The following is a 13,770-nucleotide window of genomic DNA, read 5'->3' on the forward strand; positions in this document are numbered from 1 at the left end:
TGGATCAAATGGAGAGTAATCCAAATCCAGAGTGGTCTTTGAGTCCCATAGAAATCCTTTCTGTTAGGACTCCTGGGTCTCAGAGTTTGATGGGTGGACATTCTTTTCAGTTTATTTTTCAACATTGTGTATTGCACCTTTGGTCTACGTTAGGATTGCTGAGTTTGTATGCACTTTAATAAATAGTCCATTAAAATGCTATGATTAGAGAATTTCTTGGTTTTTTGGTATCCCAAGCACCGAAGAAGTTTCCTGGGTCTAAGGAAATTTATTCATTTTCTTCTTCCTCCTGATTGCCGTAGATCCCTGCCTCCCAGCGCAAGGCCAGTATGCTCTGTCTTCGGTTTACTCATGTGGCCTCAAGGACACTACTATCATCCATTCTCTTGTACCTTTTAGATTTGTGTGTCTCATAGTCTTCCATGACGGTCTGCATCAGAGTCTTGGGCCACTGCGTTCTGGCAGCCTCTTGGGGGCTAAGTCAGGCTGCCAGCTGGGGCCTTCGGTTATAGGGGGTGGAGGAGGTTTGATTTTCTCTATTTTCCCCGGGGCAGTTTTGTAACAGGAGGTTCTGGAGGGCAGCAATGGGGTGGTCTTGGTCCTGGGACTTGGGGTGCTCTGCAGCACTTGTCTCTGCAGCTTCAGCTCCTCTTCCCTTTCCTGGGCCACTCGAATCTCCTCCTCAATCATGGACAAAGTCCGCTGCTTCCTCGATCTCAGCTTGAAGGGCCCAACTATCATGTCAGAGTCTTGAGTGGCCAGAAGGGAGGCTGTGGTTCTCAGCTCAGCTGCCTCTGAGTACTTGCTGAAGTAGCCTTCTTCGGGCCTGGTCTCCTCCATGTCGATTGGGCAGCTGGGCTGCACAGCTGGTGGCAGCTGGGAGGGGCCCCTTTCCCTAAGCACCCTGTCCTCTGCAGGTAGGTTCTTTGGTAATACATCTCTTTTCTCTTGAATGGGAGAGGACACCTGAGGTGGCTCAAACATGCTCTGAGGCTTCTCTGAGCTGGGATCCCTGGTTTCAGTTTCCTTCAGAGTTGCTTCTGGTCCCTGCCATTCTGCTCCATCCTCGCTGGTTTGGGGCACAGCCTTATCCGCCTGCTTGGCTATGGCTTGTTGAATGGCATTCTGCACCAGAAGACCAGCCTGATATTCCAAGGAATCATCCATGGATGAAGAATCTCCTAGGGTAGAGGAAGGGGAATAGAAACTATGATCACTAAATGACTTTGAGACCCCTTCTCGGCCCTCTGAGGGGTTGTCTGTTTGTGGAGTCTGAGGCAAAGAGAAATCAGCCAGTGAGTTTTCCAGGAGGTCATTGGTTGTCTCACTGGAGGCACTGTTGTCACTGCTGTTATCCATGCTGAAATCACTGGACAGGGTCTCCAGGATGGTAGTATCCTGGGACCTCACTGACAACTCATCCAAACCTGAGTCAAGCTCCTCTTGGGTCAAAGAGACATTGACTGATCTTGAAAACTGATCCAAAATCCCATGGCCGTCATCCTCAACCACAGTGAGGACAGCACGGGAGCTTGTAAACTCTCCATCCTCTGCCCACAGTTTCGATAAGGGCCCACTTTTGGAGGGCTCACTGTAAGGCCCTTCCTTTCCCTGAGGGGTGGCAGTGCCTAGGCCTCCTCCACCTGACTGAATTTCCAGCACACATGGGGCTTTCTGTCCCTTGGCCGCCGACGCACTGTCTTCCGGAGGTCCCACTATGGAAGCTGGTCTCAGGATGGTGGTTGGCTCGTCAGAGTTGATGGACCGCAGAGGCCTATAGAAAGGCTTGATAGAGAACAGCCAAGGTGTACTCTGGCCCTTGGCCACTGCTTGCCTGGAATTCTCCCTCAGCTGGAACTGTTTGCGTGCTGCTGAGAAGTCAATGTTTTCTGTGACAATGTCCTCCTTTGCATTTTCAGTCCCACTGACGCTGACTGGACATTCATGAGAGGAAGCTGGGGCCGTGCAGAGCTGTGCTGGGGGCTGCTGCTGCTGTAGTTGCTGCTGTAACAGCAGCTGCTCCTGCTGCGCCTTTCTTCTTGTTCTCCTTGTACTTTTTGTGTGACCCCAGATGTTCCTCATCCAGCTGCTCCTCAATGGTTTTCTCCTGAGGAGGATTCCACCACTTTGCTGCAATGCCAGGATTCTTCTTCACAGCCTGACTCTGGATGAGCTTCCTCCTCTCCTTCTCCAGCTCCAGCATCTCTTCTGCAGGCCTCACTTTCTGGATGCAGTACTGTTCCTTCTGATGTTCATCCTCCTCGAAGAGCTTGGAGGGCTTCTTGTCCTCGTGAAAGGCACGAAGCTCAAACTTGGCTTCCTTCTTCAGTGTGGTGAGTATGAATTCCCCATCTCAGGAAGAACAGCTGGAACTCACTGGTGCCTGCAGGCCGGCCCCCAGCGTATCTTGGAGCTGGTCAGGGGAGTGGCCATTCACCCTTTCCCCTCTGCCATAGTGTTGGAGGGGCTTCTACTGAGCTCAACGTGAGGAGGAGCCTGCCTGCCCACTACTCTGTCAGCAGGGTCAGGCTGGGTGACTGCATGGGTGGGTGGGCTTATGCTGCCCTCTGGGATCACTGCACAGGGCTCTGGGCAGGATGTTCCATTGTAAGTTCCATCCACATCAGAATCACAGCAGTTGGCCTCCAGCACCTCGTCTAGATATCAGATCTCTCTGGCCACATCATTATCCAGGGATTCGTGGTGATGGATGAGGAGGCCATTGTGTGTAGGAGAATAGAAAGGGGAAGAGTGGTCCATGGAATGGGGGGGGTGGAGGCTATTCCAGGAACACTTTTACTACATTCTGTAACCGACACCTCAATTTCCATGTTTTTGTGATCTAGGGGAAGAGAACTGGTAGCAGACCCCAAGAGACTGGCACTACTGTTGTCTCTCTCCCTTTTTAGTAGGACATCATCCTCAGAAAGCTGGGGAGGCTTCTCTGGGTGCTGGCTTCTGAGGGCACAGTCCTCGGACTGGGTTCTAATGCGACATGGCTCTGCCTACAGACTGGTACATCCCGGAGAGTGGGGGTTGGGCGTGCTGCAGCCCCAGGCTGGGGCCAGCACATCTGCCGGAAAGCTATTGATTTTTGTGTGTTGACCTTGTATCCAGCTACTCTAATGAATTTGGTTATTAAGTCTAGAAGACTTTTGGTGGCGTGCTCGGGGTCTTCTATATGGAGTATCATGTCATCTGCAAATAATGACAATTTTACTTTTTGTTTCCCATCTTTACTCATTTTATTTCTTCCTTTGTGTAACTGCCATGTCTAATGTTTCCAAAACTATATTGAACAGGTATGGCGACAGTGGACATTCTTGTTTTGTTCTTGATTTTAGTGTGAAGGATTACAGTGTTTGACCGTTTAGTATGATGTTGGCTGTTGGTTTTTCATAGATGGCTTTTATCAGATTGAAGCAGAGACGATCTCTTCTGATTTTTTGTAGGGTTTTATCATAAATCTGTGTTGGTGTTTGTCAAATGCTTTTTCTGCATCTATTGAGATGATCATATGGTTTTTGTCCTTGGCTCTCTTGATATAGTGTATTACATTGGTTGATTTGCATATGTTGAACCATCCCTGCATCCCTGGGATGAATCCCACTTGGTCAGGGTGTATGATCTTCTTGATGATCTTCTCCATTCTATTTGCCAGTATCTTATTAAGGATTTTTGCTTCTGTGTTCATTAGTTAGATTGGCCTATAGTTCTCTTTTTCAGTTGGGTCTTTCTCTGCTTTGGGGATCAAGGTGATGCTTGCTTCCAGGAATGAATTTGGGAGTATTGCTTTCATTTCAATTTTATTGAAGAGTTTAAACGGTAGTGGCAGTAGCTCCTCTCTAAATGTTTTGTAGAATTCGGCAGGGAAGCCATCAGGACCTGGGCTTTTCTTAGTTAGTAAGGTTTTAATTACATTTTCAATTTCATTCATTGATATTGGGTCATTTAGAATTTTTAGATCTTCTTCATTCAACTTTGGTAATTGACAAGTATCTAGGAATCTGTCCTTTTCTTCTGTGTTTTCCATCTTATTGGTGTATAGGTTCTGGAAGTAGGTATTGATGATCCTATGGATTTCTGATGGGTCTGTTGTAATTTCATCCTTTTCACTCCGAAGTGCATGGGTTTGGGACTTTTCTTTTTAAAGTTGGCTAAGGGTTTGTCAATTTTATGTATTCTTTTAAAGAACTAACTCTTGGCTTCACTGATTTTTTGTATCATTCTCTAGGTCTCCATTGCATTGATTTCTGCTCTGATCTTGATAATTTCCTCCCTTATATGAGCTTTGGGTTCATCCTGCTCTTCTTTTTCTAGAAGCTTGAGGTGCAGCATCAGGTTGTTTAATTGGGCTCATTCTGTTTTCCTAATATGCGTATTCACTGCTATGAATTTCCCTCGTAAGACAGCTTTCATTGTGTCCCATAGATTCTGATATGTTGTACTGTTGTTGTCATTTAATTGAAGGAACTGTCTGATTTCTTATTTAATTTCCTCTGTGACCGATTGGTTATTCAGAAGTGTGTTGTTCGATTTCCACGTGTTTATGAAAATCTTGCTGTTTCCTTTGCTATTGATCTCCCATTTCATCGCATATTTGTCTGAAAATATACAGGGGATAACTTCAATTCCTCTGCAGTTATTTAAACATGTTCTATGAGTGAGTATATGGTCTATTTTTGAGAATGACCCATGTGCAGCTGAAAAGAATGTGTATTCTGATTTTGTGGGGTGGACACTCTGTAAGCATCAGTTAAGTTCATTTGTTCAAGAGTTTAATTTAGCTCTAGCTTTTCATGCTTTTTTTTTGTCTAGTTGATCTACCTATTTGTGACAGTGGGGTATTGGGGTCCCCCACTACTATTGTATTAGTGCTTATTTGATTTTTCATGTCCATTAGTATTTGTTTTATATAGTTGGGTGCACTACTGTTTGGTGCACATATGTTTATGATTTTCATCTCTTCCTCTTGGATTGTTCCCTTTACAAGGATGTAGTGTCCTTTGTCTCTCCTAATCAGTGTTGGTTTGAAATCTACTTGATCTGCCAAGAGGATAGCTACTCCTGCTTTTTTTCAGGTTCCTGTCACATGGAGTATTGTGTTCCACCCTTTAACTTTCAGACTATGAGTTTCTTTTTGAATTAAGTGTGTTTCTTGTATGCAGCATATTGTTGAATCTTGCTTCTTGGCATGTTCTGCCAGTCTATTTCTTTTGACTAGTGATTTGAGACCATTAACATTGATGGTTATAACTGGTACACATTGACTTATCATTGTCATGACTTATTCTTTTTGCTGGATTTGCCCCCTCTGCATTTAATTTCTTGTGATGTCTGATGGATTCATTCTTCTGGGCTTCCTGGAGTTGTGATCTTCGTTGTCTTTCCCTAGGACATTGACTAAAATGTTTTGGAGTGCTGGTTTGGTATTCCTGAAGTTCCTCAAGTGCTCTTTGTCATGAAAGTATCTTATTTCTCCATGAATTTTGAAAGCTAGTTTTGTAGAGTACATCAGTATGGGTTGGGGGCTATTTTCCTGTGGGGCTTGAAGTATGTCACTCCAAGATCTTCTTGCCTTGGTGGTTTGCATTGAGAAGAGTGCTGTGATTCTGATGGGCTTTCCTTTGTATGTGATTTGTTTCTTTTCTCCAACTGCTTGTAAAATTTGTTCTTCTGCTGGGTTTCTGGAATCTTCACTATTATATGCCTATGTGTAGAATTTTTTGATCATGGTTAGTTGGAGTCCTATATGCCTCATTTATCTGTATGTCAAGTTCTTTTCCACTACTTGTGAAGATTTCTTTTTTTTTTTCCATTAAGTTTATTGATACATTTCAGATATGAAATACAGTTACATTCATCATTGGGATCTTGTACCTTTACATGATGGGTCTTGGTTTTTATTTTTTTCCCCTTCCCCTGTCTTCTCTTCACCCTCTCCATGCTTCCCTATTTGCAAAGACTTTGTTTCCATTTTTTTCCTCTTCTCATTTTTTTCTTTTCCTTTCTTTCCTTTCCCCTGCCCCTCCCACTTCCCCTACTCCTTTAGACCTTTTCTTCCTATTACACAATATCAATTATACATTTTTAAAATTACAATATCAAAATTTAGAGGACATTACCAGAGATTTTACACAACTGAAAATGATATAGAAAGCATATTACAAAAATCATTTTTGAAATAAATTTGACAATTTCTGAGAGGTACCTTGGAAGACACATTAATAAAACTGACTCTGAAGGAAATATAAAATTTGAATAGCACCTATTAAAGAAAGTATATTCCTAGCTTGAAAACCTACCTATATGACAACAACAGGCTCATATGCATTTAACTGATAAATTATATCAAACATTTAAAACTGAAGAAAGAAGGAACACTTCTTCCCTCATTTTAGAAAATCAACATTGTGCTAATCCTAAAACTGGATAAAGAGAATAGAAGAAAAAAGTATGAACATAGATAAAAAATTTTAAACAAAAGAAACTGTTAGAAGTCAGATCTGTCAGGGTGTAGAAAGAGGGTTTATTATAGGGATGGCAGTGTTGGTTCAGCATTGGAAGATCCACCAGTGTAAGAAAATTTTAACAGAGGAAAGGAAAAAGGCATATGATCCTGTCAGTAGTTGCAGAAAAAGGATTGGACTAAATTCTACAGTGGTTCATGGTATAAGCTATCAGGAGACTAGAAGTAGAACCAGATAAGACATGTACTCCGTACTTCCTGCAAAAATGCCTTATATGAGTGGAAAAGATACAATGCTTTCTCCTGAAGGTGGGGAACAAGGGCAGATATGCCAACGCTTCATCTGTCCATTAAACTTTGAAACATAGGCCCAAACCAAAATAGTCTCACAATAAAAAGAAACAATTGGCATACGATTGGCAAGGTAGAAGTAAAACCATTATATGTAGATGAAATGATCATCTACAGAGAAAATACTAAGAAATCTCTAGGAGCCCTTAGAACTTGCATTCACTTTTAGCAGGATTAGAAAACACAAGGTTTGTATAAAAATTCAGGTCAATGTATACTTGCTATAAATGAAGAATTGGATATTGAAATTTAAAAGTTACATAGGAGTACAAAGGACCTAGAAAAGTAAAAAGAAAAAACAAAACAGAACAGTGTTGGCAGACATTTATTACCTCATTTTCTTTTTTTTTTTTGGTACCAGGGATTGAATGGGGGTCCTTGTACTTGCTCAGCAGGCAGCGAAACCGCTGAGCTATATCCCTGGCCCCTATCTTACTGTGTTTTGATTTGCATTTGTCTAATGGCCAAAGGTACTGAGGAACACATCTTCCTGTACATTTTAATTATGTGTACTTCTTCTGAGAAGTGTCTGCTCCTCTCAATTGCCATTTTTTGATTGGGCCTCTTGTTTTGGGAGGCATAATTTTTCTGAGTTATTTATATATTCTAGATATTAGTCCTTTGCACCAGGAGTAACTGGCAATTTCTCCACATTCTGTAGGTTGTCTCTGCACTCCCTTGGTTTTTGTTCCTTGCTGTGCAGGCGTCTTTCATTGGATAGATCCCATTTGTGGATTCTCGGTGTGCCATCTTGTGCAATTGTGGTTCTGACATAGGCATTTGCTTCTTAAGGTTAAAAACCGAGTTCAGCTTTTAGCAGAGAGAGAAATGAAGGAAGGTTGTGAGAGGGAGAGGCGGAGCTCCGACCACTGCTGATTCATGGAGTTTTGATCCACTCTTGTTTTGCCTGGGCATCAAAAGAGTCTTCGAAATAGACTGTGCAGAAGAGAGACATCCAAAAAAATAGGCTTTAACAACTTTATCAAGTTTTCTTAGAAAAGAAAAGAACTGGTAGGAGTATCTGTGCATAAAGGAGAGGCAGTACAGGAAATGTCTGTGTAAATGGTTATGACTGGAACCTCAATCAGAAAAGATTCTCACTCCACTTCTCCATATCTCAGGAATGTCTTCCTTCCCCTCTACCCATCATGAGTGCTTTCCCTTGTTCTCTGGATGACATTCCCTCTCACCTTCCAAGCAAATGGATAGCAGGAAAGCAGGGAAGCATGGTAGCAGGAGTGTGGGGCCTGGACCCAACGGCCTCTGAGCCACTGATGCTATTTACAGCAGCCTTGGCCTGGGCTCAGCTGGTGTTGATGATGAGACCTATCAAGGAAGAGGAAGCTGCATAAAGCAAGTGCTAACTAAACATTTCTTATTCTACTCAGCCTTCATCAGTATCGGTGGGCAGAATAATGATAGGTCGAGAGAGAGAAAATCATTGCCAGAAAGCAATGTATGAGAGTGGCCATATGCAGGATATATTTTGAAAGTGGCACCAACTGGATTAGCTAATGGCCAGTGTCTGGGTGGTGCTGAGTCAAAAGTGGCTCCTAGTTTTGAGCAATTGGATGAAGCAACCATCATTAGTGAAGAACACATGGCCAGGGGTTCTGAGCTGCATTTTGTCTTCTTGCAGGACTCTATGTGTTTTAGTGCCCAAGCCAGTACCTCCAAATCTAAATGTATTTGGAGGGCTGGGACTTTAAAGAGGTGATGAACTTATAACAGGTGTGGTAGGAAAAGACACAATCCAACCTGACCGTGATGCATGTGACTAGACGAGGACACCTGGACACAGGGAGACACCAGGATTCCACGTGCAGACGAGACCCCATGGAAAATGCAGTGAGGAGGTGACACTCGAGAAGCCACCAGGAGAGGGTCCTGAGGAAAGGGAATCAGCTGCTATATTAAGGGTGGACTTGTAGCCTCCAAAGCTGTGGGAAATTAAATTTCTGTCATTAATTTCAAAGAATCTGTAGATACCTTTGACCCTCAGAGCAAAGAAAACTGGGGAAGAGCGGGAATTAGGTGAAGGAAGTCACTAACTCCATTGGTGGTGTGTTAGGGGAAAGTGAATTATTGCACACCAGGCCCCTCCCCGGACACTCGCTGCACTGCCTGCACAACCCATGTCTTTCTTCAGATCCGGCCCTGACTGACAGTCTTCCTGGTGACTCTTCCATGACCTGATTTAGCTGTGGCTGCTCAGCTCATAGATGATATTTTTCTTTCATGACATAGCAATGCCTTGCACACTTTGCTGCCATTGTAGAAGATCAGGAAAAGGCCTTAGGCTGAGAGACATTTGTCAGGATCACTTGCTCTGTTCAAGGGCCCTTAGGTCAAAGACAAATTTGCCTCCCCCAGGACTTCTGCTTCCCCAGCTGTCCAAGCAAGGAGAGCAAGTCTGCCTGGAACTCGCCTTGGTGCCTTCTCTGTGACCTTCCCTTGCTACCTGAAGGAAGACCATACACCACCTGCTCAGGACCCCTCACCTCCAGGTGAACTTCTTCTACAGTACTCCCAGAAACCAGAGGCAGCCATGGCAATAAAGAGAAGCATCTGCAAGGACCAAGCCTCTACTCTGCCTCCCATACAGCCCAGCAGCACAGCTGGACCACTTCACCCTTAACTCACTGGAAATGTCCACTGGAAATATATATTCTCCTTCAGGATTCATCCATATGGATGCCAGGAAAAAAACATTAACTTGTCACCATGTCGGTTACGGTATAGAGAGCAAATTTCATTTGTGTGGGAGGTTTTCCTGAAACATCCTCCTCACGCTGCAGAAGAGACCAGTACAGACACTTACATGTGACTAACAGAGGACCCAGTGAAGCACAGGGACCTGTTTTCAGGACTTCAAGGCACATGGCCCTGCCTACCTACCTCCAACCAAACTGTCCTCAAAGTATCACTGTTCCTGCACTGTGCTGAGCAATCACTGCAGACCTACACAGTTCTGAAATTTGGAGTGGCAGCTGCTTAACTCACTCATTCAGATTTTCCCTTAATACAAGGAGGGTGTAAGTACTAGAGCCAAGAGATCAGGCAGCAGGTGAAGAGATAACAAGCAGCCAGTGCACGCAGGGAAGGTCTGCTGGAAACCTACAAATGGCAACTGATTTTTGAAATGAAAACTGTAACATAGCTAGTAAAATATAGAAGGAAGTCTAAGAGGGAAAATTCACTAAGTGATTTCCCCTAAAAGGCATGAGGGAAAAGCCAAGGATAAGATGAAGAGTCAAAGCCAGAGGATTGAATTGGAACATATAATATCACAAATAAGATCCCAGAGAGTGGGAAGGCATGCTTGTCAGAATATTGTTGAGCAGATCGGGTGTACTGAAGGTGAATCTAAAGAAATAGTGTAGAGTGTGCCCATGAACCAGAATGTGGATGCAAGGCCATGGAGACTGTCCCAGGGACAGCAGACTGCCCTCTTTAGGTGCAAAATCATGGCCAATCAATTCTTAGTAGTGGTGATTCACAAGGTTTCCAAAAGCAATATACTTAAGCACATTCTTACAAAATATCCTGAAAAAGGGAAATCCCATAGAAGAGTACAGACACAGAAAACATCATGGGGCTACTACTCTGCATACCTGTCATGACACATGAGGACCTGTGGTCATTTTGCTTTAGTAGCTCCCAGGAACATTAGTAAGAACAGTCTGTGTAAGGAATTTGTTTCCATGACACCAAAGCTTCCCCAGTGGGGGCCAGATGCAGGGAATCTTGGACAAACTTTCTGAGTCTGAGCAGGTTGAGGCAAACCTTTAGTTCCCATATGTCCATGTAGGGTCTCCTAATGCTTTCCTGAGTTGAGAAGACATGTAGTGTATATCATCAAAGTTTCAGTGGAAAACACAAATGGGAGAACATAGGTGACAGCTGAGGAAGTGTCTGGAATAATGACAACTCTAGCTATTGACCACATCAATTAGGCTGACAGGATTGCTGCTGACCCAAATGTGCATATTCACACCAAGCCCTGAATTCAAATACAAATGCAGAGGACAGGACAAAGGCACAGCATGGGCAAACATGTGGCAGCTCAAACAATCAGGGAACTTCATTTGTCCTAGCTGTGCCTAAGGCATGGACAAAGTTCCTTCAATCCTGTTGTCCAAGTCACATGTTGCAACTTTTAGAAATCATTGATGACAACCTCCTTCCCATGCATTCTGCTGGGCTGTGGTCCCAGACAGAAACAAGAGATGCAAGTCATCCTGGTATTTTAGTTGTGAGGTCAAAGACCATGGAGCTGAAGGTGCCATTGTGCTGCTCCTCCTTATAAAGGGAGCTTCCCCATTTCCCCAGCACAGACTTGGGAGCAGCTCCATGGCCTCCTGCAAGATGCTGGTGGTTCTACTGACAGCGGCCCTGCTGGCCCTGAGCTCAGCTCAGAGCTCATACGAAGGTACAAGGGACGGGGGTGAGGCTGTCCTTGGGACTCAGGAGACCACACTGCAGAGGCAGAGAGGGCGCATCACAAGGGGAAAGCAACAAAAGGAAAGACAGGCCAGTGAAATTCTTAGGGCAAGGTTAAGATCCATTCTGTCTCCATTTGACATCAGGACCTTCTACTTTTATGAAATGTAATAGAGAACACACTATAATTTTTGATCAGAGAAATGACCAGGTTAGCTTTGTGTTTGTTGATACAGCTCTCTGTGCTGTGAAGGATGGGTGGGATGACGGGAGGATCCATCCAGGGGGGCCCATCTGTGAGGACTTGACCTAAATCCGGGTAGGGTGCTGGGAGCCTTTCTGCCAAGGAAATTCAGGACTCACTATAGAGAAGCACACACAGAAGAGTCATTTCAAAGACAATGAAGTGGATAAAAGATTTCAGTATCTGTGTAATGATGGAGAAATATCAGGGATCATTTTCCTAATTTTCTCTTCACCACATGCAACATTTCAATGTGCAGGGAGGAGTTGTGTAGCTCTGTCCACAATTGTTTAATGCTGGTTTCCCTTCTTGAGGCAGAATATTGACTTAAGCAAAGGATTTAATGAAGGAGGAGGGCAAAGCAACAAGAAAAATGATATGGAAATAATTGAAATACTTAAAAAGAAGAAGCAGTGAGGTTTGGGGGATTCTAGAGAATAAAAAAGGAGGATTGACAAAGTTGTGGTGAGAAGTGGTTGAGACTCAACCTAGCAACTGCCCTGGAAACCCTTTAGACCTCCTTCTCTTTGTGAGGAGATGAGCACAGAGAGAGGCTGAGGACTACAGTGGGTTCACTTGGGGATGTTCATGTTGGGATTGCAAATCACCTTTCCTCGTAGGGCATCTGTGAGCCCTGAAAGACTGACAGTGAACTTTTCACTTCATCTGTGCTTTTTTTCCTAGGGCTCACCTATGAAGACTCCTCCTCCCTAGTGTCATGTACAGGCCCATTCATCCTCAGCCAACCTTCTCTTCCTTCTTTCCTTGAGTATTTTGCCATCCTGCAATGTCTTATTAGGGTGATGTTTCATTTTGGGCATGACTGATTGTCACACTCCCCTTAGAGATACAGACAACCCCCCACACACACCTGCCATTCTGAGGACTGTGAGTTGGCTCACCATTTCAGTAACAGGGAGGATCAGCTCTAGTGACTCCAGGAGGAGGCTCCCTGTGTCTTCACACAGAACTGACTGCTGTCATATGATGCTTCCTGATTTTGCTCCTCAGCTCCTAGGCGGAGTGGAGAGTCACTTCCTGGTTGCCATCTTGCTGAGGTTCCTTCTCAGATTCCTATGGCCATCTGTGAAATGCCCAGAAATACGGGACTATCTCATTTGCTTCTATGTTTGTCCACTCATCTCTGTCCTTGTAGACGATAAATACATGGCCACCACTTTTCAAAGAATCCTACATTAACCATCACTTGCTGTCCCTCCTATCTCTGAGGTCTTCCTGCACGTCATTCCAGGGTACTTGTTCAGCACCTAGCTTAATTTCCACATAGGACCTAGGTGTCCTGACTTGGATTCATAGGCAGAAAGCTATTACAATACTCTCTCCACTAATACAACTGGCAACATACATGATAATCCTTCCCCTTTGCTTCTTATGAGTCTTAGCCATGTCCTCTGTTTACTCCAGGTGTCCAACTTGTCTTTTTCTGACAAATGGAGAGAAATTACCAGTGGCTGAGATTTTGCACATATTGTCTGTCTTTAGTGCATGGGTCTGGAGAAGCTCTCTGTGGAAAGGCAATGGGCAAGAGGGAGGGAGCCAAGAAGCTGGTCTAGAGGAAGGAGAGCATGTGACCAGGTCAGAGAGTTAAAGAGAATGAGAATTTTCTGTCACTGAGCTCATCTGTCCTTTGCTATGACCACAGAGTTTGAGGACCAACGCCAGGGCTCTGCTCTGGCACATGAGACTCCAGTGGATGACAATGATAAAGTTGAAGGCAAAGGAGAAGAAGAAGGTGATGGTGAAGATGAGGATGATGGCAAAGATGAGGGTGATGGTAAACCTGAAAAACCACCCAAGCCACATCCTCGACCTCCTCCTCCTCCTCCTCCTCCTGGACCACGTCCAAGACCACCCCAACCCGGAGGCCAGCCTAAGCCTCCTCCACCTCCTCCACCTCCTCCTCCTGGACAACAACATGGACCACCCAAACAAGGAGACGAGAAGCAGAATCGCACTACTCGTTCTTTAAATCAGCAAGGTCCACCCCCACAAGGAGGTCAGCAGCAGCCCAGTGGTCCTTCTCCTCCTGGAAACCAGCAGGGCCCACCCCAACAAGGAGGCCCACAGAATCGCCCTCCTCGCTCTCTAAATAAGCAAGGTCCACCCCCACCAGGAGGTCAGCAGCGGCCCAATCGTCCTCCTCGTCCTGGAAACCAGCAAGGTCCACCCCAGGAAGAAGGTAAGCAGCTGTATTCTCCTCATGGCATCCTGGAAGGCCCCACTGTGCATCCCCACTTCCCTA

General features: G+C 44.6%; 1 pseudogene; it reads right to left on the reverse strand.

Moving 5' to 3' along the window:
* Positions 1–268: 268 nt before the first annotated feature.
* Positions 269–2,846, reverse strand: LOC147827528 (PALM2-AKAP2 fusion protein pseudogene; annotated as a pseudogene).
* Positions 2,847–13,770: the final 10,924 nt, after the last annotated feature.

This window comes from Heterocephalus glaber, unplaced genomic scaffold (genome assembly GCF_053883595.1).
Source record: "Heterocephalus glaber isolate CG9 unplaced genomic scaffold, H.glaber_assembly_v1.0 deba00001444, whole genome shotgun sequence".
NCBI lineage: Eukaryota > Metazoa > Chordata > Mammalia > Rodentia > Bathyergidae > Heterocephalus > Heterocephalus glaber.